The 26,826-nt window shown below is 40.3% G+C and overlaps 1 long non-coding RNA gene across 4 annotated transcripts in view; it reads left to right on the top strand.

Moving 5' to 3' along the window:
* Positions 1-26,826, top strand: part of LOC129400067 (uncharacterized) — a 220,964-nt gene that overhangs the window by 76,565 nt on the left and 117,573 nt on the right. The gene's annotated exons all lie outside the window — the stretch shown is intronic.

The raw sequence follows: 26,826 nt of genomic DNA on the forward strand, positions 1-26,826 counted from the left end.
AGGAGCATGGCTATAGAGGTTCCTAAATTCTTAATAGCATGAGGTTAGGAATAGTTTTAAAATTAAGTTGGATGTTTTTGCAAAGTCAAATATGCCTTTGTTTTTTCTCTTTCTTTTAATATATTTTGATGTATTGAGTAAAAAAAATTTAATATATCTTAATGTTTCCCTTTGAAGAGTGGTAAATGTATAAATAAGAATGATGATAAAACAATGCCCTACTTCAACTGTATCACGGTATCATGGTCATCCTGTTGTTCATCGATTTACTCAAGCAGGCACTAGTAACATCTCTATTCTTCCCAGCCCTGAGATTTTAGCAACCTCTCCTTACTTATCTTTTCCAATGATTGGAGGCTCTTTCAGGGGAATGATACCTATTGTTACTAATTTTGGCATATCGAATACACCACGGGTAGTTTGCCAGGCTCTGTCCATGTGGGCGGGATACTCTCAGTAGCTTGTAGTACTTCAACTGAACATTATCATTATTTTTTCACATTTCCCTTCATTGAAGTTACCTTACAAGAATATTTTTGCTAAAAAATTACACTCAAAGTTGTCAGTTGGTCCACTAAGACCCATGCCTTGGGGCACATGAGCGCGGCATCTAGCCATTCACAGATTTGTCAGGGCCTAGATAATGGCATAAAATGGCAATTAAAGGACAAGTTTAACAAAATTAGCTGCTAGTATTAAAGGAGCAGAGTGTGAGTCCATGACAAAGGCCATAAATCTTGAAGTGTATTCAATGGGTTAGACCCCGTCTCTCTCTCTTTCTGTCTCTCTGTCTCTCTTTCTGACCCCCTCTCATCACACACACACAATCAAGTTGATAAACATTCTTGGATCTTCATAAGAAAATCAGAAAAGAATTCCTCAAATAGTAGTACTGGTTAAATATTCTTTGACCTTAGTATATGTATGAAAAAAATAAATACAAACCAAACTCAAATTTATATCCTCAGAGTGGGTATTATTGAAACTTATAGCTCAACTAAAAGTGTTACTTTCTCTATAACTGTTTTAATTTAGTAAACCTGCCAAAATCCATTTCTTCATATAATTGTTATAAAGATTGAACACAATAGTAGTATGACATGCTCAGACAGAGCTTGATTTCTTCGTACTGCGATTGTAGAGTTTTCTGTTAAGGATGATTGTAGGATAACATTGGTTTGTCCTTTCTGCCTTGCCGCAGGGAGCTTAAATTTATTGGGTTGCTCTCATCACAGTGCTCCCATTCCTCTGTGTTTATTTGTAACTTCTTTCTTTGTGCTCTGTTGACTGGTAAATATTGTTTTTCTCTTCTCCTTAAGTCCTTTGCATAGTTAATTCAGAACAATGTCCTTTTTGTATGGATACAGGAAGTTAATGCTATGCTTTTGTAACTTGGGAGTTAATTGACTCCAGATAATATTACCTCCTGGACATCTGTTCTCTCTACCTAAGCCTCAGTTGCCCTTACTTACCAGCATCCCAAAAGCAAGGTCCCGGCAAGGGACTGGATGACCCAGGGCAAGCAGTGAGCTACCGTGTCAACAAAATAGGCCTGGCCAAAGTGCCATAATACTTAACTATAAGTTAAGAGCATGGTCATGGGTAAATTCTGTCATGATCCAAAAAGTAATAACAAGATTCAGACCCTGCTAGGGTTAGGAAAGGTTAATCTGGCCTGAGCACTATAGTCTGAGTCTGTGGCGTGGCGAGATGTCCTGAGGAGAGCCACTCTACAAGCTTAATGTATCTTTTCACTGAGCCCATACAAAATAACTATTATTAAGAAATTAAATTAAGATGTTAATTAAGTTATTGGACTAAGGAAGGAGAAAAGGAACACTCCTAGGTGGTATTTCCTCCCTTGAGCCTGATGGGCAGGCAATCAGGAAGGGCTTTTGATATGTTGATGTGCTACCCTCAGTGCTGGGGAGTTGGTGACAAATGAGAGAGAGAGAGAGAGAGAGAGAGAGAGACCAGGGCAGCAAGATGGAGTGCGGAGAGACTAGCAAGGGGGACAAAGGGAGAAGAATGAAGTGGAAGAATGCAGGAACAGGCGCGTGGAGAGATGAGAGATGCAGCTGTAAGAGGGAGTGAGAGGGAGAGAGAGAGGAGCATGAGCGGGAGAGACAGAAGGAGATGGGAATGAGGGTCAGTGTGAGACTGGAACAGGCGCGTGGGGAGAATGGAATAAACGGCAACTGATCATCAACCAGCTTGGTCCTTGTTTCCTCTTTCATCTGCCCATGGTCTGGGCTGCCCCCGGTGGGCAAGCAGCTTGAGCCCACCAAATGCAGGTGGCAAAAGGGAGAGATCCGCGGGGGACTTTCCATAGCCTCCCCCGGAGATCACAGTTGTTAGTTTCCCATCAAGCATATGGATAAACAGATGTTGTACCTGGGCCCAGAATTATCAACATAAGAATGGGTAAGGTGCACTCTGTCCCAAACAAGCCAGAGAACTCGGATCTTTGTCTGGAAAGGCAGAGAGCTAATTCCTGAAACTGGGCCATGAAGCAGAAGGAGATAGTGGAGGTGAAGCTCAAGCCAGGTGTAGACAAGGGAAGAATAATGCAAAACCCTGTGAGGGGAAGTGGTGAAGCCGACCCAAAGAAATAAGAATTAAATTCACTATTAGAAACCAGAAAACCTCTCTCCACGGGTAGATTGAAAGTATTGATAATCCCCTCTGTATCTTTTCATACAGGATGAGAGGATGGTAACCTTAATCAGAAATTGTTATTAGCAATTACTTCAGAAGTGGGCTTCAGAGGATCAGCCCATGACAGAATTCATTGACCACCGTGGCACCAGCAGTCTCCAGCCCACTAGTGTAATAACTGTGTTTCCCTGTTCTCTTTCTTGATGAAAACCCCTTCTTGTGACCAAGTATACTTAGTGTACTTTTGAGACGAGACATCCATCATCTCAGGCTGGGAACATTGAATAAAACTTTTATCACATCTGGGAATAACTGACCTTTAAATGGCAAGCACCCAAAATGTGGGTTTGATGGCAGCCACAGAGTTGCTCAGAGAAAACCAGTAAACCAGTACGTGATTACCCCTTCTTTCCTAGTCCTCTAGAACTTATCATCATGCATGAATTCTAGGTCAGCTTGGTTACTTGGTGATCAGTAGGGCTGATCAACATTGATGCCAAAAGAGGAGAGAGAAATTGACCCTGTTGAGGGGTCAGGATCCAGGTGGCTAAGAGACTAAGAGGACTATGGGAACTCTGACCTGTCCTATACTCAGACTACAACTGTCACTGTCACTGTCATCTTGTTGCTCATAGATTTGCTCGGGCTGGCACCAGTAACATCTCCATGCGAGACTTGTTGTTACTGTTTTTGGCATATCGAATACGCCACCGGGAGCTTGCCAGGCTCTGCCGTGTTGGCAAGATACTCTCAGTTGCCTGCCGGGCTCTCTGAGAGGGGCAGAAGAATCGAACCCAGGTCAGCCACATCCAAGGTGAAAGCCCTACCCGCTATGCTATCACTCCAGACCCAGACTACAACAAATGGTTTATTTAAAAGTGATTTATTGATTTTAGATATTTCTATAGCTCCCATATTGCTCATGGCTCTGGTCCTCTATACAGTGTTTAAAAACAAATGAATGGCACTATGCAGGCTAAGCAAACAGTCTCATGAAAGAGAACTGCATTCAATCATCTATATTTGGTCTTACCGTTATTCCTCCACAGAGCTGGGTCCAGCAAAGATCAAGATAGGCTTATCTTCTAAACTGTGCCATGGGAATATTATAGCTTTTTAAAAAAATAAAGATTAATATAGTTTTTCCTATGCTAATGAGAAAAAACATCTCAAGCACCAATAAAATAAAAGTTTAAATATTTACCATCAATATTTAAATATTTAATGTAAATATTTAAATGCAATTCACATTTTGATTTGGGGGGGGAGAAAAGGGCAGTTTGAGCCACATAAGGCAGGGCTTATTCCTGGCTTTGTCCTAAGGGAACCCATTAGTAGGCTTGGAAATCTAACTAGGGTTAGATGCTTATAAGGCAATCAACTTACCCACTGTACTATCTCTCTGGTCCTTCCATATTTTAAACCCATTGACTTACTAACAAAATATATATATATATGTATCTTTTTATCTGTAACTAATCAAAAGTGTAAAGATACCATAAAATACTATATCTTGCTCTCTACCTTTTTCTGAATAAACAAAAAGCTCTTATCTTCAAGTTTCTTCAGTAAGAAGTAAAAGTGTCATGTCAATGTAGCTAACTGTTAAGAACAAAGTATTTTAGCTTCAAATTGTCATTCAGGAAAGAATTTTGAGTACTCCTTTAAAAAAATTGGCAGTTGTCATTTAATATATGATGTGATCTAAAAGCATATTATTTTTTAATGTTACCTAGGAGATTTCATCAGCTTCATGACATTCTTAATCTTTGGTATAATTGTCTAAATTGATAGAACATCTTTTATTAAACAGATAGAGACACATCCTGCCCTTTTATAAAAGTCAAATAAACAGGTTTGACTATTCAGGGCTCAGAGTTCTTACTTCCTTTGTCTTGCATTTTTTTCAAATCCCCCAAATTCTCTGATAATGATAAAAGTGACATTGTTTTAAAAAATAAGAAGCACCCAAATTATTTTCTCCCTGACCTTTACAACACCCAGAACAAGCAGTTTCTTTCAGCAAGATAGTTCAGGGTTTTTCTTACAAAGAATACCTGGCATTACTCCATTAGAAAAACATTTATTGTTCCTGATAAGGAAAGTTATTAAGCACTCATCTTTGCTCAAAAAGCCATTCAACCAAAATAAGTATTCTTGGACTGCCTAGGAAAAATTTTATGGAAGTTTGGGGGTAGAGGGAGATCATAGGTATTCCTATGGAACTTCAAACACCTCCATAGTTTTATAAATGTGTGCCTATTGAAACAAATAATATAAGTTTCAAGGATCATTCATGGAGCTTTTCATATCAGAACCACATTCTTGTAGCTAAAGTTTGACATGTTGAAACTTTTATGAAAAGAATAATTTATAGAAAGAATCATTGGGAGAACAGAAACTAAAACTTACATAGAGTTAAAAAATTATATAATATTTTAACCATGTGTTTAAGTCAGAAATTAACTGCTTCTGACACCAAGGAATTCAGATTCAGTTGTTATCTTCATCTAAAGTCAAATCTCTATGTTTTCCTTCAGAGTCTCTGGGTGCTCATTCAGAGAAGCATTTAAGGCACTTTCTCCTTTCCTTGTTGCTTTTCTGGAACTTCAAAAGAAACAAGTGTGATCTATGCATCCTTGCTGACTGTATGGTCTATGACAACAACACAGATTCCCCTCAGTTCTTTAGAAACTTTGGATTGAATGGCAGGGGGAGGCAATGTTATAAAAAAAATTTTCATCTGTGTTAGCACAAAAACGGGGGTTGCTTTTGCACTAATTTTGACTTAGCAGAAAGCACAGTGCATATATAGTCAGGGGAAAAGCACAAAGTGTATTGGAGTCATATCCAACGAAACACATGTTTACAAAAAATAAGATTCATTAAGGAAAATAGTAGAGGAGGCAATAATAGTCATTAAGTCTAGAATACATAACTTCGTATTTCTCATTCATTCCAAATAAGCTTTGTATATATGCAACAACTTTTACAGAGATTTTTTCATTCTTTTCCTAAAAGACAATTGGCTTTGAATGTTAAAATATGAAAATACACATGAAAGATTGGCTTAACTGACCATCCCTTTGTGTTCGGGTATTTATTTCTGTATGGTATTATATTTCCACTTGCAATAGTTTCCTGGCTTGAAAATGTTTATTGTGCTCATTAGCTAAGAGGGTATCGGCATTAGTCCAATGAACACAGATCTGCCTTCTGATTTCAGCTATTACATTGCAATGGGATTCACAGGCTTAACATTGTGGGTGTGAGAATAATAAAATGGAACTCCATCTTTAGCCCAGTTACCATGGATGCAGTTAAAGGTCATAGTGCCAGCTGCTAACTAGTTGCCTTTTTAGCTGTTTCTCCAACCCCTACCCAACATCTCCTGCTCTCTGTTTCTCTGTACTTCCTTTCCTCCTGTCTTGCCTGGAAACCCATCCCCCACTTGAGTAGTGCACTGACCTCACTAAGACTTCTTTTCAAGTCAGTGGTTGCCTAAACCTGTTCTTTTATTTCTAGATTAGAGACGTGATTTAGAATGGGAAGGTATAAAGCCTTCATCAAAATCCGAATCATAGCTACTTTAGCATCCTGAATTACTTTCTCATTTTCTGCACACCGCTCCACATTCCCAACCAAATATATATACAGTAAATTCCCATCTCCGTTTAAACTGGTAATGGGCTCAGGCACTGATGCATTCACAACCTAAAACATCAACCTCTCCATTCGGCCCAAAGTCCTAGGAATTAATTCCCTGTACTGCATGAGGTGTCCGTGTAATTACTGCTGATCAGCCCTATTTTTCCGGTGCTGCCCAGTGTCTTGGTGTCCCTGTTTACGAATGCACCACCTCAGTATCAGAGTGCCTTTCATACAGCCAAGCTTCTTAATCATAAGGGTTTGGACAATGTATTTTCAAAAAGAAGAAGTGGGGAAAAAAATTAAAGTAGCCAAGCAAAATAAGGTGAACAGTAAGATATTTGAAAGCTCTATAAAATATTCGGTGATGTCAACATTTCATTTCAATAGATTAAACAGACACACACACACACACACACACACACAAACACACCTCGTTTCATTTCCAAAAGAAGGTACAATCAGCCTTTCCTGGAGCAAGGTAGCTACATGTTCACTCTTTGAAAGACTCAGGGAAAGTGTAGCTTTAAAAAGAAAAAAAATCATTTTGGGAAAGTTTATTAGCTTGGGTTCTATTTAGATATGTCCTGACTGTATGTAGCTATATAATCCAGAATACAAAGTAAGTTACCCCAAAATGTTGTGCCCTTCTGTTTTAAACATACATTTATGTAACTTGCCATTTCATAAAAATAAATTAAGTATTATATGAGCCAAATGTTTCAATTCCACACAAGAGTGGTTTCTGGGACTCTTGGCAGAATGCCACTATACTCATTTTTTATTTCAAACACAATGTGAAATCTTTAATTTTAATACACTCTGTAACTATAATGGTTATAAGGTATAGACCACATTAATTCATCCTCATCCTTTTCTGGTCCTGGGAAGTTTTTATTGAGGAGAAGAAACACTAAATTCACAGATCTTATTTTTGTTTAAATTGACTGGAGGTGCAGATCAAGAAGATGAAGGAAATTTAGAGTTGGGTATTTAGGGTTACATGCCCTAGGTACTGTTACTAGCTTTCCAGAGTCTCTATCCACATGCCTGGATTCAAAGTTGAAGGGATGACTAATATAAAGCTAATGTGAGAGGGATACTAGGATCATTGGTGGAGGTGAATGGGCACTGGTGGAGGGATGGGTGAATGATCACTATATGAGTGAAATGCAAACACAAAAGTTCATAAGTTTATAACTGTACATCACAGTGATTCTCTGATAAAAATTTTTAAAAAAGAAAAACTAAAACAAAATAAAATGATTGTTAAAGACAAACAAACAAACAAAAGCTAAGGCAAGCTGTATAGATCTGGAGTCAGAGTCAGATGTCTTGAGTCCTTAACTTCTGGTAGCAGTCCTGGGAGTTGTCTCTCTGGAGTCTGGAACAAGGGTAGTTCCAGACTCTAGTCAGCTGATGACTACCTGAGTTGATGGTCGTATGGGCAGAGGCCAAGTTCCCCTCCATGCCTTCTTTATTCTCGGCAACCCCAGGAGCCAGTAGTCAGAGAACTGAGTATAAGGTTTGCTTGGACAAAATGGTGACTGGGACAAAATGATGACCCCTAATGAGACAGCCACATTCCTGGAACCAGAGATCACCAAGCCCCCAGCACCAGAGACAGGACTTATGGTCCATCTGAAGCCAGGAGGCCACCAGGCTGCATTCCATGCTTCCTCACCATAGACACCCGTGCAGATAACAGGAGCCAGGCAAAGCACACCGGTTCCGCTAGTCTTGGTTCCCTTTTCCCACCCAAGACAACTTAAAAATCCCCTTAGTCTCTCCCAGAACTCTACCCTAACTCTACCCTAGCTTCACCCAAGGTTCATCGATTCCACAGAGGAGCGCCTCCCAATAAACTTCTACTTCCTTCCCTTTGCTTGTCTCTGTCTGTGCCTTGGATGAGGTCATGGACCTATCATCGAGCAGGAAGCATGAGCAGTGCTTGTTTAATCCTCTGTATGTACCAGGGAAGGAAAAGAGAAAAAGGTAAAAAAAAAAAAAAAAAAAAAAAAAACAGGTGAGGCTCATCCCTAGTAAGAGAGAACAGAGTGGTGAGAAGAAACAGAAAATTTGTATGGAAATCCGTTAATGCCTAGTGACACTCCTCAGGTTTTCGAGGGACCTTGTTGCAGCATGGTTAAATGGTCATTAAAGGGGCTGCTGGAGGGGACCGGAGAGAGAACCCATTTTCCTAAATTGTATGGTTGTATTCTTAGAGACACCAGAATGAAACGTTTCCCCTGAGCTCAGAGACGTCAGCTCTGCTCTTCCTCTGCCTCACTTCTAATCAGAGAATTTCTTCCTGTGCCTTGTTTACTGTTGATATTTTCTAGCTGATTGGAGAGGAATGACATTTTGACAATTTACTGTAGCAGTAAGCACTGTACAAACAAAAGGTGCTGATGAAAACTGGAACCCATTATTATGTAAATAATGGCTGAGTAACACAAAATCCATCTCCCATCATTGAGACCAGAAACCATCATTGAGACCAGTTTTACTCAATGATAATAATTTTCATGATTGCAGACTTCAGAGTGATCAGAAATATGCTTTAGCTGTTGCATTTATCTACTGCTGGTACTTGACCCTTAATTAAATTCTGAAACTTTTTTATATAATAAAGTAAAATACAGCTGACACTTCTGTTCAAACAAAGAGGCTCAAACACAGAGCTACTAAATAAGACAGAGGTATTTCAGACTTACCTCGCTGTATTTATAGTAAACATTGATTGTACCGTGCCTTTTGAAAGCAAGCTTAAAGTTGGAAACGCAGATGTGTGTTTTCAAGTAATTTTGATTCTGCACTTCAATAATGCTCTTTTTAATGCATGCTAAGTCTCCCTGCAAGCTCCTCTTGGACACGTCATAATAATAAAAAAAATCTGTTTGAAAGATGTGCAAATGTGCTCTGAAAGTAAGTTCTCTGGTTTCTTTTAAACCTTCTATCTTAATATCTATATTATTCGAAGTGAGTGTTTAAAATGATGCCACTTACTAAAATACAGCCGGGTAAGCTTACATTGAGTTTGGTAAAAGAATGTTTCCCTTCATAAATTTTCTTTTCTTAAAAAAAGAAAAAGCCAGGGCAAATTTTAAAGCAGCTTTTTTTTTTTTACTTTAATGAAAAATTGATTGGCTAAAACAGATGTCAAAGTGAAAATACAAAGAGCCTGGAATTTTGCAGCGATCAGCTGTTTCTTAAGAATGGCTGACAGAAGAAGACACTTTGGCTAATGTGTTCTTATTCTTTTGAAATCCTGCTAAGGTACCCGAGCTTTTACTAAGCTTGGAATTTGCTCACTCTTTCAGAGATAGAGTGGTGGAGGCGGGGAGGGGGGTATCTTCATTTTGAATATGTTAATAAGTAAAAGACATCTTAAGGGGGGCAATTGTTTGAGTTCTTTTAAAAAATACTTCTTTAGATATAACCCTTTCTAACCAGGCAGCTCACAGAGCCAATGAGCTAAGAAGGTAATTACTTAAGTGGATTTCATGAGGAGTAGAAAGATGATTGTGCCACATTAAATAACAATTGTGTCCTTAATGATGTGTTGGGCTAGAAGGCAAACATCTCTCCACCATCTCTGGCAGGCGTTCCAGTATACCTTTTTAACAATGCCTATGACTTTTAGCCCCCTGCAAGAGTCTTTTAGAGACTGTATAAACACCAGTGAGTTGGTATATTTTTTTAGACTGGGGTGCCTGTAGCAGGGTGGTCATTGATAAATTGGCTATGAATTGCTTAAATATTTCACAAGAATATGAACAATTACAGCTCTGTTGCTTTAAAAAAAACAGGAAGAAAAAAATGTATTTGACTTGATAATGAAGACAGCAATCCAGATACAACCATGCAAACCTTTTTTTTTTTTGCTGAATTTTGTAAAATGGTTCCCCAAAGTGCATGTGGAGGGAGAAAGGAAAGACTGCAAAAACATTATAAAAGGAGAATAAATTTTTTAAGAAGCTGAACAAATTATAATTTCAAACTATCTCTCTTGAATAGAAACAGGAAATAATATTGCAGTATAGTAAACTGGTTTGTATTCCTTTGGGGGTCAGCTTTATTCTGAGCATCAATAACCACCTAGGTTTATGTAGATGTTACAGAACAGCCAACAAAACAATATCCAATGATTGAGTTAGGATTCAGATGTGATGCTAACCTTTTGGAAGGATACTATAGTAAGTGGGATGCTTGTCTTGCATGCAGTCAATCAGGATTCCATCCCTATTTCCCCAGCACCACATATGGTCCCCTGATCCTACCTAGGAATGATCCCAGAACACACAGCTAGAACTAAACCTTGGTTACCACTGAGTGTGACTCTCTCCACCAAATGAATAAGTAAGTAAGAAGGAGAAGAATGACAGATGTGATCTGAACTAACAGAATAATTTTCAGTGATATAAACTTGAGGGGGGAACATGAAAATAAAATTTTCTTAACTGCTTTTGGATATAGTGCCCCTATAGCTTATAAATCCATCACTTAACACACATGCAATTTGAGTTTTTACAGTCATTTCTTTCCTGATATAAAAATTAATCAATTTGACTTCGAATTATATAATTCAAAAAATGTACAACATGCAATTGTCAATGCTAAATACTATTTGATTAATATGAGGAAGAATGAAATATATACAACTAGCAAACTTTGGAGAATTGTCAGTCTTATTCTGTGGGAAATTAAATAAATCTCTTCTCTGTTTAGTTGAACTTATTTCCTTCACAGAATTGAAATAGTTAGATAAGATAAGATTTCTGAAATGGAGATTGGCCTGATACAGAAAATACATTCCCTTTAGCTCATCTTTTGTTTGTTTGTTTGTTTTTTAATTTATTTTATTGAATCACCAAGTGGAAAGTTACAAAGTTCTCAGGCTTATATCTCAATTATACAATGCTTCACCAGTGCCCATATTCCACCACCAATAAAAACAAAAACAAAACAAAAACAAAAACAGAAAAACCAGTATACATCCCACCCCTCACCCCCCAACCCCCCCCCCCCCCGTGCATGAGTGGTAATTTCACTTCCTTTTCTCTTTACCTTGATTACATTCCAAATTTCAACACACAACTCACTATTGTTGTTGGAGTTTCAAAACCAACTCACTATTTTTGTTGGAATTTATCCCCCAAGAATACAGCTCTATTAACGAGGAAATATTTGATAATAAGTTTTCCACTGATGAGAATGAAGAGATAGTAAACTGCGCAGCCGCTACCGCCAGATAGCACAGCTACTACCATGCCACCAGACTCCATGCCAGGCTGTTTTTGCTTGGGGCTCCCCAGAGGGGGGCAGGTGAGAGCCCTCCCTGCCCCAAGGGACCCGGCTCTGGCAGCTGACCTCCACTACCCAATTACCACCACGCTCCAGGCCACTTTCCACATGCTAGGGCCGAGCCTCACACATGAGTGAACATATTCCTGAACACATCATCATAAAGGGATATAAATGTATATGCCTTTAGGAAATCCCAGCAAGCTGCCAGGAGTATCCCACCCACACGGCAGAGCCTGGTAAGCTCCCTATGGCGTATTCAATATGCAAAAAACAGTAACAATAACAGGTCTCATTCCCTTGACTCTGAAAGAAGCCTCCAATCATTGGGAAATATGAGTAAGGAGAGGCTGCTAAAATCTCAGGGCTGGGATGAAAGGAGATGTTACTGGTGCCTGTTCAAGTAAATTGATGAACAACGGGATTACTGTGATCCAGTGATATATAGAGAGATGTCCTCAGGAAAAGCCAACCTTTAAGCTTAATATATCTCTTACTTTGTTCATACGAAATGACTAGAAATATTATAAGAAATAAATTTACTATGATTGTATAAATGGACTACTAGCTGAGGAAAGGATAAAGCAATACACCTGGATGGAATCCTTCCCTTGAGCAGATCTCTTAGTAATCTGGAGTGCTAAACCCTCAGATGAGATTTTTGTCCTTGAGTTAATCTCCTATAACTTCCCCTGAAGGAGTGGCATTACCTCTGTTTGTTGTTATGACTATGTTCAACCCACGTATGTGTACCCCCACCCTTCATGATTTCTATATAACTATGCTATAAGGGGTAAGAGGGCACTAGAAGGAAGACTAGATGATGACTGGAAGTAGAGGACTTTGAGACTATGCCAAGACAAGGAAGAAAATGTAATGAGCTAGAGGACTTTGAGGTCTACGAGGCGACTAGGATGATGGAACTATGATGACTGGGACTATGACCAAAACTACGACTATGATTGTGCAGTAAGGGGAAAAATGAATTACGTTAGGGAGAAGAGAGAAATAAACAGACTAACCAACCAGCCTGGGGCCTAGTTCCTCAGTTTCTCCTTTCCCCTAGTCCTTTGTCCATCTGTCACCATGGGCTGGCCTGGGGAGGGGAATCTCGACCACTGAATGCTCGAATCCCACACTCTCATGCTTCATTTTTGAAACTCACACTTGAGCATGAAAAGAAAGTGGAAGAGACCAAGGAAACCATACGTTTCTGGATCCCATGACCTAAGCCTTATTTGATGGCACCTTCTCCTTCACTGCCTCTGGACATAGGGTATTGGGCCTGCAGAAAGCTGACTAACTTTCCTGCATTCTCAGTCTGCATCTAGCCCAGGTTGGAGAATTCCAAAGCAAGAATTATTTACAGCACGGGTGATTTCCTCCAGGTGAGGCAAACCAGTGACTACCTACGTCAGGATTCAATAGTTGAGCCTGAACTGCATGTTGAGAAGGAAGCAGCCCAGTGAGGCAAACAGCAGTAGAGTCTGTGTCTCAGCTCTGCTGACACCTTTGTGTATCACTGCAGCACTGTCATCCATTGCTCATCGATTTGCTCGAGCAGGCACCAGTAACGTCTCCATTGTGAGACTTGTTACTGGTTTTGGCATATCGAATACACCATGGGTAGCTTGCCAGGCTCTGCCGTGCGGGTGGGATACTCTTGATAGCTTGCCAGGCTCTCCAAGAGGGATGGAGGAATTGAATCCAGGTCAGCTGAGTGCAAGGTAAATGCCCTACCCATTACTGGTGCCTGCTCGAGCAAATTGATGAACAATGGGAGGACAGTGTGACAGTCGTAACAAATACACTTTTATGTATTTAGTAAAAACTGTTCATACAGAGCCACTGTGAGCAGCTCACACTGGATTTTAATCCAATTCAGCAAGTATTTCACACTGTTCTATATAGTTTGTGCCCATTTTATAGAAGAATAAAATATTTCTTCAAGGCAGTAAAAGATGGGTTGCCTGGCTAGAATAGGAAGGAAAGCCACAAACACTCCCATTGCTGTGACAATGCCTCCTTTCCTATGCTTGCTTCTCAAATAGGTATCCCAGGTTTGGGAATTATGATCATTTTAAAAGACTCCCTTAAGTGGAGGGACCAAGAACATGGCACACAAAGTACCTGAAAATATGTCGGATACATTTTATCTTAGGGAGAACTCTGAATAATAATAGGCAAATATAATGTAGCTGGCGCTGTTTCAAATGTTTGCTGCTGTGTACGAATTTTTCAAAGCCACCCTATCTGTAAGTTAGTGAGTATTATTTGCATGCTCATTTTGCAGATGAGGAAACTGGGCTTCTTAGATTAAGTAGTTTGCTAAAAGCCACGTTGCTGTAGAAAATAGGGTCCAGATTTGAATCCCATGGTGTTCCCCCAAGTCTGAGCCAACCTGTTGCCTGCAAAAGTATTGATTGCCAGTAGGGCCATAGGAGGTCATAAACGATGAAAGTATTACTATGATTAACGAAAGCATTTGGGTTTTGTTGTTGTTGTTGTTGTTTGGGGGCCACACCTGATGGTGCTCAGGGCTTATTTCTGGCTTTGTGATCAGGGATCACTACTGAAGGGTTTGGGGGACCACATGGAGTGCCAGAAATTGAACTCAGGTTGGCGACGTGTAAGACATGCACTCTACCCACTGTAGCTCCAGCCCCCGTCATTTGTTCCTTTCAGTAGAAAATTTTTACATACTTTTATTTTTATTGTGATGTATATATATAATTCAAATTAATATAAATAACATTACCACCTGCCATCAGACTGAAATGTAATAAAATATAAATTTGGTTAGACTGACCAAGTCAATTTATCCTATTTCATGTGTCTCTGTCCTGTAACTAAATTTGTTCTGAAGCTTTTTGAGGCCAATGGGCCAATTTATGTGAAAGATACCTGCAAACATTTTATTCTCTAAGATATTTATGAAAGTACTCATTATTAGTATCATAAGCTAACAGAAGAAGATATGAAATTCTTTCATGTTCTTATAAAGTATAACTCTGCTTTATACGTTTCACAATATAGGCTTTTCCACCTTGGAATGGCTTCTGAATTTTTTTTTCTTTTTGGGTCACACCCGCTATACACAGGGGTTACTCCTGGCTTGTGTACTCAGGAATTACTCCTGACGGTGCTCAGGGGGCCATGTGGGATGCTGGGAACTGAACCCGGGTCGGCTGCGTGCAAGGCAAACACCCTACCTGCTGTGTTATCGCTCCAGCCCCCTGAATTTTTATTATAGTACTGCTATTTTCTCAATGAATGTCTGTAGATGGGGCTGTGTCCTTCCTCCATGGAAACCATACTCCTCTAAACCTTTCTACATAGTTCCTTGGCGTAGGAAATGGTGCGGACTTCTCCTTGCTGTTAGCATACATCATACAGGACAGTATGGACCTTCCTAACTCAAGAGTAGAATATATGCCACATGCCCAGGGAAAGGTAGATATTTTTTACTTTCAGTGGCTAGTTACTAAGCTGGCAGTGGGTACTCATGACTGAGCCTCTATGTCCCTCCCTGGCGCTTGCTTAAAAAGCATCAGAGCAGTTCTCTTTCTAAATATTGAGAGACCCCAGTTGACTTTAAGATTCCCAAAGGTTTATTTGAAGGTACATCACCCCCAGAAGCAAACAGGGTAGGGTGGGAGAGAAGGTAGAGCAGGTAGGCACTTGCCTTTCACAAGACCAACTCAGGTTCAATCTCCTATACCCCATATGGTTTCCCCAAGCCCTGCCAGGAGTGATTCCTGACCCCAGAGCCAGGAGTAAACCCTGAGCACTACTAGGTGTGACCTCAAAATAACAGCAACAACAGAGATAGATAAAAACAAATGGTCAAGCAAACAGAAGCCCTAAACTATACTGAGGCTACCTGATTATCTTTATTCTTTCTTCTTTCCCACCATTTTTATCAAAGCACTGTGATTTACGAAAGTGTTCATAGTTGAGTATTAGACATACAATACTGCAGCGCCAATCCCACCACCAGTGTCAACTTCCCTCTGCCAAAGTTCCCAGGTTCCCTCCCATATTGCACCCCTCTCCCCCAACAGACTGCTCAATTCACAGGCATCTTTATGAGTTTTATTAAGCTGGGTCTCTTAATTCACTGTTCTTGCCTTTGTGGTATGGGTATATGGCTGTTATTCCTTAACAACACCTTTGTATCGGACTCCCCTCTCCTGGCTCATGTTGCTTCTCAATTCTCCCCTTCCCCTCCATTCTTTTTTTCCTTTTCTCCCCTCTATCCTGGGGCCAAGGTTGATCAGGGCCTCTCTCTTTTAAAACATTGCATTCCCTCAGCCTGTTATTTTAAATACCACATGTGAGCAACATCATCCTGTGCTTATTCTTCTTCTGGAGGATTTCATTTAACATGATGTCGTCCAGCTCCATCCATGTTGCTATGAATTGCATGATTTTATCATTTCTAACGTCTGAGCTCACAAAGCTGTGCAGAAAAGCGATAAAGGAAGACCTCAAAGAGAGAAGAGCAGCAGTGTTGGCCGATGCGGCAGAAACTGGGAAAAGTATTCGCAATGCTTGCCTGTCCTTTGCCAACTACAAGACCAAGAAGACTGTCCTCCGACATCCTGATGGATCTATCACACCTTCCAGAAGGACAATGGAGAGGATTATTCACAACTTCTACTCGAATCTCTTCGATAGCCACATCCACCTGCCCACATACCAAATTCTGCAGTATGGATATGTCGTTCCCAACATACTCCCTTCTGAAATCCAACACGCCATTTTGTTGGTAAAGATGCGTACAGCTCCGGGTCCAGAAAATGTCAGACTGGAATACCTGAAGAATCTGCTGCCAGTACTCATCAACACACTGGCTTGGCTCTTCACACACTACCTGTCCATATGCAAGGTTCCATCCCAGTGGAAAACCAGCAGGACCGTTCTTTTGCACAAGAAGGGAGACATCCACAACATCGGCAACTGTCGCCCAATCTGCCTGTTGTTCACTCCAGTCATCCTGAATAGAATAAGCAGAACACTAGACAAAGGACAGCCAGGCAAGCAAGCCAGGTTCTGAAAAGTATTCAGCACAATTGACCATATCCACACAGTGACCAAGCTCATTGAAGTTTCGCAAGAGTTCAGGATGCCCTCTGTCTAACGTTCATGGATTTAAAGAAGGCCTTTGATTCTGTTGAGACTGAAGCGGTCATCAAAGCCCTAGCCAAACAGGGCGTTCAAACTCAGTATATCAAGATCCTCCACAAGCTGTGTTAAGGATTCACCACCAGGATCACACCATTGTACAAGGCAGTGATCATTGATGTAAAGAGAGGGATTCAGCAGAGTGATACCATTTCACCAAAACTCTAGAGTGTCACCCTTGATAACGTCATGCGAAGACTGGGTCATGAGAAGACTGGACTGGGAAGGAATGGGAGTGAAGATAGGCAGTCGGCAACTATACCGCCTTGCTTCACTGATGACATCGTTCTAATAACACCAAACATTAGCCAAGCAGCACAAATGCTGGCCTACTTTGACTGTGAGTGTGGAATGGTCAAACTGTAGCTGAATTTCACCAAAACAAGCTGATGAAAAACAAACTAGTCCCTGACATTCCATTTGCTCTCAATGGAATGAACATCTCCGAATGCAGCAGCTATATGTACCTGGGTCAAGAACTCAACATGAGGAACAACTTGGAGCCAGAACTATGCAGGAGGAAGAGAGCAGCATGGAACGCCTTCAAGAGCGTCAAAGAAGTGGTTAAGTGGACAAAGAACCTCCGGCTCTGGGCACATCTTTTCCACTCCACCATTCTTCCTGCACTAACATATGCCTCAGAGATATGAGTCCTACAAAAACAGGATGAGAATGCTGCTCAGGTATCCCAAAGAAGAATTGAAAGAGCTATGCTAGGAATATCACGTTTCACTCAAGTGAGAGAAGGAATCTGGAGTTCCAACCTCTGCCAACAATCAAGAATCAGGGATGCTGTCTCGTTTTCCAAAGCATCAAAAATCATATGGGCTGGACACGTAATTTGATTTAGAGGCAACTGCTGGACTAGAGCTGATACTGACTGGATTTTTCGGGACATCAAAAGACCACATGGCCATGGCCACCCACCAACGAGATGGTCAGACTTCTTCATCAAAACCCTGAATGAACGGTTTGAGCCTCTTTGTGTTCGTGGAGCAAGCAGATACCAGGTTACACTAGCACGTGACAGAGAGGAATGGAGATATTACTGGCACCCACTCCAGCAAATCAAAGATCAACAGGATGACAAGTGATACAATGACAACTGATCATTTCTAACTAGGCTACCTGATTTTCTTATAGAACAGAAGTCTCTATTTGGATTCCCAGGGTATAGATGCAGAACTGGAGCTTTTGCTGCCAGGGTATTACTGGTGAAATCTGTGGGAACCAAGAACAACTAAAAGGGATAAAGAAGTTAAGCAGAGATAGAAGCAGACTGTCACATTGTGTCACCAAATGCAGCATCCTAGTTGACCTAGAGGAGTTCCAGTGTTGGAATGGCCCCAAAGCTTCTACAAAGTGGAGTGAGAAAGTCAAGTCTCTATACCACTGCATCAACTAGTTACTAAAATAGACTATACTGAACAGAAGCATGACCTTGAACAAGGTTGTTCTCTCCAGCTGAAAATTTTAGGAAAGATTAGAAGTCAAGGGCTGTCTTCTGCCACCATGCACAACTCGCTGTACGCAGGAGGTGATAAGCACAGCATTATATCCATTCTATTCCCATAATTTTATAATCTTCTACTTGAATATGGTACCATCTTTGTATATATTAAATGGAAATTAATTGAATCTAAAGAATTTACAGCTCTCAGAGTAGGACAAAGTCACTAGAAGCAACCAAGATGAAGATGTCCTCCGTACAGAAGAGGGTCACCTATTTCCATGTGGATACTTCTAGGCATAAGAACACATCATTGAGAGTTGTTACATGGGCTACTCTTATACTGAGTCCAATCTTCTAGAAGGAAATCAGTCTTCCAGAATAGCCATATAAAAATCTAGGAGAAGAGTCAATTTCTCTCCTTAAATTATTTTATAATCTCTTCTCGACAGAACTTTTAGAGTGCTCTTTTTAAATAAGAAGGTTGTCATAAGGGAAGAAGGTATCACTGTCATCCCATTGTTTGTTGATTTACTCGAGCAGGCACCAGTAATGTCTCTATTCCTTCCAGCCCTGAGAGTTTTAGCAGCCTCTCCTTACTCGTCTTTCCCAACGATGGGAAGTTCTTTCAGGGTCAGGGGAATGAGACCTTTTGTTACTGTTTTTGGCATATCGAATATGCCACAGGTAGCTTGCCAGGCTCTACCCATGCGAGTGGTGGGTGGGATACTCTTGGTAGCTTGCTGGGCTCTCCAATATATGTATGATTTGTTTCCTATTGTCTGAATTCCATCAAATATGATGTGGTAATTATGGAAAATGGGTAAGAAGTGTCTTATAAAGTGTCGGTCCGGAAAGTGACCTGGAGTGTGGCAGCGGTTGGGTAGTGGAGGTTGACTGCCGGGGCTGGGTCCCTTGGGGTGGGGAGGGTTCCCACCCACCCCCCCTCTGGGGCACCTTGAGTGAAAATAACCTGGCATGGAGTCCAGTGGCATGGCTATGGGGACCTCATTTTATACTCCCGTCTGGGAGAAGCAGCCGTTGAGATCTGGATGAGGAGATTATCTGGTGCCAGCAGTGTATGGTAGGGTGTGGCTTATGGGTGTGGACCCTGGGTCACCGGAGATTGGGGATAGCAGGCAGAGGATCTCTGGTTCCAGGTCCCATTGAGTCCAGAGTCCAAGGTCACAAAGTTCCACATTATCTGTGTTCCATGGGACTTCATTCAAGCGTGAGGCTTGGCCAGAGTGTCTGGAAAGCAGCCTGAAGCATGGCGGCCGTTTGGTAGTGGGGGTCGGCTGCAAGGGCTGGGTCCCTTGGGACGAGGAGGGTTCTCACCCAGCCTTCTCTGAGGCAACTGAGTGAAAACAGCCTGGCAAGGAGTCCAGGGAAGAAGGTAAATATTCCTTTGGAAAGAGATGGGACTTAGCATGTAGTGAGGAAATTGATATAATAGTATTGAATTATAAAGATGAGACACCTGAAACGTTACTGTGTTACAAACCAATGTTTAATTAATTTTTGAAAAAGCAAGTGCCCCCAAACAGGTGACTGGATAAGGAAACTATGCTACATATACACAGTGGAATATTATTCAGCTAAAATAAAAGATGAAATCATGCATTTTGCTGCCATATGGATGTATTTAGAGAATATCATGTTTATTGAAGTCAGCAAGAAGGAGAGGGACAAACATATAATGATATATCTCCTATGTGGATTATAAAGAAACATAGTAGGGAATAACAAATGCCAAAGGCAACAGAACTTGAGAACTGGTCTTTGGTAGGAAGTTTACCTAGGGGGGAGGGATAGAAGGCAGAGGGGGAGCATTGGGACAATGATGAAGGGAAGACAACTCTCTAGTGGAAGGTGTGGTGATAAAATATTTCATGGAAAAAAATCCTACCACTAACAGTATTGTAAGCCATAGTGTCTTAAAAAAATAACTCCTGTTAGCAGTCTGGGGAGTCGGGGGACCGGGGACATTTTTGGAGGGAAGTTGACAATGATTAAGATTAGTGTTGAAATATCGTATGACTGAAACTCAACCATGAGTAATTTTGTAAACTATGGTGACTTCATTAAAAGAATTGAAGAATTAAAATTATATAAATAGAAAAATAAAAATTCAGATTAGGCTCTTTTCAGCTCAGTTCCACCCTTTGCTTCCACAGGCTCAGCCTCTTCCGAAGACTGATCAGGATGCAGCCCCCAGCTCCCATTCATCACCCTCCCCTTAGTCACCTTTCTCCTGTTCTGTAGACATCTCCCCTGTCTCACCACCCCCGGCCCCAGAAGCATCTCTTTTATTTGTCCTTTCACTTGTTATCCTTTAACCCTTACCCTCCTATTCTTTAATCCGTATTTCTTACACTTTGGTAAGTTTCCATTCATATGCCATCTTCTCAGAGAGGCATCCCAACATATCCTGTCTCAGAAAAGTCCCTCACACTCTCAACTTTCTCATTCTACATACTTTCCATTCCAGTCTTTACTAATTCCTGGGATGGAATGTGTGTGTGTGTTTCTGTGTCACTGTGTGCCTTCATGTTCACATGCCTGTATGTATGTATGTATGTACACATGTGTATCAGTGTGTGCACATGTAAGAACATGTCTGTGTGCCCATTAGTATGTAATAATGCTTGTTTACCGCTATCTCTAAGTAACTAAAATTATTCCTGGAACATAGTAGTATTAGATAAATTATTGTGAAGTGAAGACATAATTGAAACAATCAACGAACAAATAAAAACTTTCCAAAAAGTTAAAGACAATGTAGTTTATAAGTTACTGAAATTTTCAGAGGGTGGATAAGAATAAAGCTATCATCCAAAAATGAAATTAAGATGGTTACTTGAATTAATGTCAATCCAAGAAAAAGTGATTTGTGTTGCAGTTTATATTTAGGTTTTAGAAATCCCTTCAGGTCACAGGCCTGATTTTCTATTTTATTCTTCAAAGCACCTAGCATGGTATCATAGATGTGGTAATCATCCCCTATTAAATTTTCACATGTCAATACGTCTCTTGATTAAGGCAGAATACTTTGGTCACCTGATGTTGTCATGAATACAGGCTAGCCTATTTTGTCATCATGGTTTTTCTTGATCATCTTTAACAGTATTGGACTAAATGAACAATTTTGCTCAATATGTTTGTAGATAAACTAACATACTGCTTATCATATATTTCATTGCTACTTAAGAGCATTTGGTTACCCTTATAGGAAACAAAGGCCCATACAGTGAACCTCAGAAGGACTAGCTCATCAGTCACATTTATGAAGTGGGTTCTGCTCCTAGCCCCACAGTGGACTGAAGTGCTGCCTTACTCCTCCAAAAGAATGTCCATCACACACTTCACTATTAGGGAGAGTTTGCATGGGAAGTTTGGCTGGGATTTTTTTTTTTTTGCTGGCTGGAACTATCTCCTTATGAAAAATTTGCATGATGTGACTCACCCTTAGTCTCTCCTTCAAGGACAAACACTTCTCCAGAAGTGCTGGAATAAATGAGCTCTTTTTGCATAACTTCACTTTCCACCACAATTTGGGACATTCTGACAAAAAAGATCCTCTGGTCAATAGTTAGTGACTATGTTTACATTTTTTGTTGTAGTTAATCTGTGATCCACATTAGAGATTATTTATTTTTAATGAGCTTCTCCCTTCTTATTGGAGTAAAATTAACCCATGATTTTGAAAAATAAAACTTAGGCAATAAAAATTAAAAAATAAGTCGGGCCCGTGCTCGGCTCCGGCCGGCCGGGTTTTCGGCCCGGGCGCCCATGCCCCTGCAGAGCCGGTGGATGTGGAACGAGCGGGAACCAGAGACAGCTTTAGGAATTGGGGTTCCAGCAAGTGCCTGCACCCATGTATGGAGACTGTGAATTAAGCCTGTGCCCCACGCCGGCTAACGGAGGAAAGAACCTTCCTTCTTGGTCTCTCTCCCCTCCGTGAGAAGGCGTGGTGTCCGACATTTTGTGGGTCTGTTGAGAAGGTACGAACTTGGTGGCGCGGAAAAAAAAAAAAAAAAAAATGTGTGCTTTGAACTTGAAACAGCCGCGGGATACAGAGCCAGCCCTAGTCGGGCCCGTGCCCGGCTCCGGCCGGCCGGGTTTTCGGCCCGGGCGCCCATGCCCCTGCAGAGCCGGTGGATGTGGAACAAGCGGGAACCAGAGACAGCTTTAGGAATTGGGGTTCCAGCAAGTGCCTGCACCCATGTATGGAGACTGTGAATTAAGCCTTTGCCCCACGCCGGCTAACGGAGGAAATATGTAATTTCTGGCAGAATTTTCCCAGGACTTTATACAGAAATCCAAAACCAAAAGACTTAACATTTATAATTGTCATCAATGTGAAAGGGTTCCATTTGAACAGGTCAGACTTGGGGGGGAAACTCCAAATAATAACAGTAAGTTTTTGTTGAAATATTGAAGGTTCTTAATGTAACAGCCACCTCTGGACTATGAGCTAAGCAAAAGCCCCACGCTGGTCAACGTGGCGTGGAGTACACCATACTATGAGGCGCAGGAAGGGGGATGAGGGGGAAAAATTAAAAAAAAAAAAAAAATGGAAAAGGAAAAAGAGAAAAAAAAAAAGAGAGAGAGAGAGTTATGTCAACTATAGTGAGTTTTGTGTTGAATTATGGAATGTAATCAAGGTAAAGAAAAAATGAAGTGAAATTCATTAGTTATACAGTAGGGGGTAGGGGGTGGGGGCGGGGGGTAAACCGGGGTTTCTGGTGGTGGAATTTGGGCACTGGTGAAGGGATGGGTGTTTGAATATTGTATAACTGACATATAAACCTGAGAACTTTGTAACTTTCCACATGGTGATTTAATAAAAATTAAAAAAAAAAATAAAAATAAAAATTAAAAAATAAAAAATATTGTGCATAAATAAAACTTTTATGCACATATGTACATAAAAGCAGCATAAGACCACTTGCAACCAATATCATCTCATGTATATCAACACTTATTGATATTTTGTAATGAGTGTTAAAATGTATTTTCTATATACAATGGTTATTTAATTAACTAATAATTGCTAGGCACTTAAGAATTATTCTGTTCTGTGTTATGCTAGAAAAAACAGTGATCACTGCACTAGAAATTTCTATTTTCCTTGATCTATTCATTCCATGGACATTTTTAAGTACCTACAATACTTTTAAAAATGTGTTATAAGGTTTTGATACAAGGGAAGGTATGCCGTATTTAAATTGAGAAAAAAAAGTAATTAGAGTCCAGTGCATTATAATTCAGTGAGTAGGAGCATCTTGCTTAGGTAGAGGCTGTGATTTTCAAAAAACATGATAAATAAACTCAGTATTGATGAGTAGGAGGTAGTTAATAGGAAAAGAAATTAGGGGGAGGGGCCCAGCATTTGCAAAGATTCAGCATGGAGAGTAAACTGTACATTTGAGGATCAACAAGGATGCTGGAGCACAAAAGGTGGTAAACAAATGAGGCAAATACTATGTATGCTCAAAAGTATGGCCCTGGTTTGGCATGTGGCTTCTCTCTCACAAGCCCATGTCAGCATTTATTGACACTAAATTTAGTACAATGTGTGGACAGGTGAGCCTGGTTAACAGGACATCATGATACCCAAAACTAAGAATCTCCTATAGGACCAGAAGGGAGGGAATCAGGCAGAGAGAAAAAAAGGGAAGAAAGAGGTTAAAAGGTGTGGAAGAGAAAGGGCAACAGCCTCAGTACCAAAATACCAGTGGAGACACCCGGGTCAGGAGCCAGTCTCTTAGAAAAAAAGAAATAAGAAGATTGGTTGTGGGATTGGTGTGGAAATAGTTCATGATTAAATCCCAGCTATCAATACCTTTGTAAATCGTGGTTCTTTAAATGATGTTTTTGGTTAGATTGGGGGTACCCAGGCTCCATGCTCAGTGGAGAACCAGACAGTGAATCAAGCAGAGGAAGTCAAAACTGAGCTACACATCTGGACTTGAGCCTCGCCTACCAAGATATTGGATAAAAAGACTGAGAACTACTCATGGTTTTATACGTTTGAGGCATAATCCAAGACAAATTGGACACCTGGCTTATTGCAATAAAAAGCTGCTCCTCACTCTTTCTATGTCATAGCTCACCTAATTCCATTCCATTGAAACTGGTCTGTTTCCTTTTCTCCTCCTCCTCCTCATCTTCCTCCTCCAACTTCTCCTGTTCCATCACCAGCTCCTCCTCATTTTTCTTTCCTCTCTTTTTTTCTCTCTTTGTAGCTCCCACATCTCCCACACATAAATATATACACATATACATTTCAACATCTGTTTGCAACCAAATATCAGAACCTATGGGTTCTTTAAGCATTAGCCTTTCAGATCACTGTCTGTCATTGTCATCCCCTTGCTCATTGATTTGCTCAGTAATGTCTCCATTATGAGACTTGTTGTTATTGTGTTTGGCATTTCAAATATGCCACAGGTTGCTTGCCAGGCTCTGCCGTATGGGCAAGATACTCTCGGTAGCTTGCTGGGCTCTCCAAGAGGGGCAGAGGAACTGAACCCAGGTCAGCGGCGTGCAAGGCAAATGCCCTACCCACTGTGCTAACGCTCCAACCCAGCATTTCAGATCAAAACTTTCAAATGATTTTTAAAGTTTATCACCTTACCATGTTTAGCTTGGTTATAATTTATCAACATGACAAATGTACTGAGGTTTGATTTATTATAATAGGTTTCATGATTTCAGTCATAAAGTTGTAGCCATTTAAATAGGTTTTAATAGGTTAGAGCTAGAATATGATCACTCTTTATAATACATTCTTTCGGAAAAATGAATATTGATATCTCAAGCAACATATTCAAATAAACTTTATATGCTACCTGTTCATAAATTTAGTTTCCTAATTAAAGGTAAATATGTAAGAATATATACATAGAACTCTAGATGCAAGATATAACCATGTTATAGCTATTAGATAATATTCTTCAGCAAGGTAAATTAGCAAATTCCTGACATCCATATATTTCACAAAAATCTAATCATTATTTGAAGAGAATCTTATGTCTCAATCAGAGAATTTTTATATGAACAATGATTACTCAGATTAGCAAGATCTATAAAAGTCAAACAAGCTTGTGAATTCCAAACATAATCTCATTTGCTGATGACCGTTTGTTTACAGTAAAGTTCTTAAAATGAACTAAATATTACAAACAAAAATATTAAGAAAAAAACCTAATTGATCAAGTTGCAAAATTTTTTCTTGTCATTGATTAATCTTGGAGCATAAATATTATAAGTAGTGATTTGGTAAACCATGCCCAAAATACATTTTATAAAAGACATGGGCCCCATAAACTGTTAACAGCTATTCTACAAAAAAAAAATTATTTGGGTAAGTCTTTGCATACTCAGTTAATCACTTTTCTCTTTTTAGATATTTTTTCTCTAGAACTTTTCAGAGGGATGGTCATGCTGCCACATGTCTTGAATTTCTTAGGAGAGGCATTGTTTCTCAAACTTCTTTATGTTCAGCAATTGGGAAAATTGGGAATGGAACTTTGGATAGAAGGCTCAGGATGAAAAGACTTTTCAAACTGGTTGAAAATTCCATTTGATTCAAGCTGCATTCAGGTCTGAGGTTGACTTCAAATATCCAGGTATCCAGGAGTAACTTATTCCAACTTTGTCTCAAATGGAAGTCTGATAAACAAGGGGCATAAGCAAGCTTTATCCATAATTTTTACCATAAAATAACTGTAGTACTGTAACACTGTCATCCCACTGTTCATCGATTTGCTGGAGAGACACCAGTAACATCTCCATTGTAAGATTTGTTGCTACTGTTTTTGGCATATCTAATACGCCACGGGTAGCTTGTCAGGTTCTGCCATGCAGGTGGGATACTCTCTGGTAGTTTGCTGAGCTCTCCTAGAGGGACGGAGGAATTGAACCCGGGTTGGCCATGTGCAAGGCAAACGTCCTAGCCCATGTGCTATCGCTCCAGTCCTACAGTAAAATAAAGGATTAAAAATTATGGAAAGTCTCCACTTCTACCATTCTTTAAAAGTCTAATGTTCCATAAAGGGTTGGATGGTAAAAGGTGTGAGGGAGAAGGGTTATCTATGACAGACTTTCTTAAACATCTTCCACTTGTCACCCCTTTGGGCCTGAGAACTGAACATTGGCTAACACTAATAGAAACCTCATATTCATTATGTGCTTACTTTGAATTAATCTTTGGTCATCCCACATTCAGAAACCTTGCCAAATTTTTGTGTTCTCCTGCATTCAGTCACTAGACCCCATATGAGGTCACAACTCACAACTGCAGGAAACTAGGTTCCATCACACCCGATGTCACTGAGACAGGAGCCCTTCGGCTCAGCAAATCTACTCGGCAACTAGAAGGAAACATGAATATTCATGTGTTCCTGGACCTCATGGAGGAATAGGTACTGCTCAAGTTGGCAAGAAGGGTCTCTAAATTTATGTTTTAATTAGTTGGCCATTTCGTTAAAAGACAGACACGGTGTCTGTGGTTTAGGACTTTGAAATAAACTCTATGGTGGGAGGGGGGCAGTTTCCAGACACATAGG

Source organism: Sorex araneus, chromosome X (genome assembly GCF_027595985.1).
Source record: "Sorex araneus isolate mSorAra2 chromosome X, mSorAra2.pri, whole genome shotgun sequence".
NCBI lineage: Eukaryota > Metazoa > Chordata > Mammalia > Eulipotyphla > Soricidae > Sorex > Sorex araneus.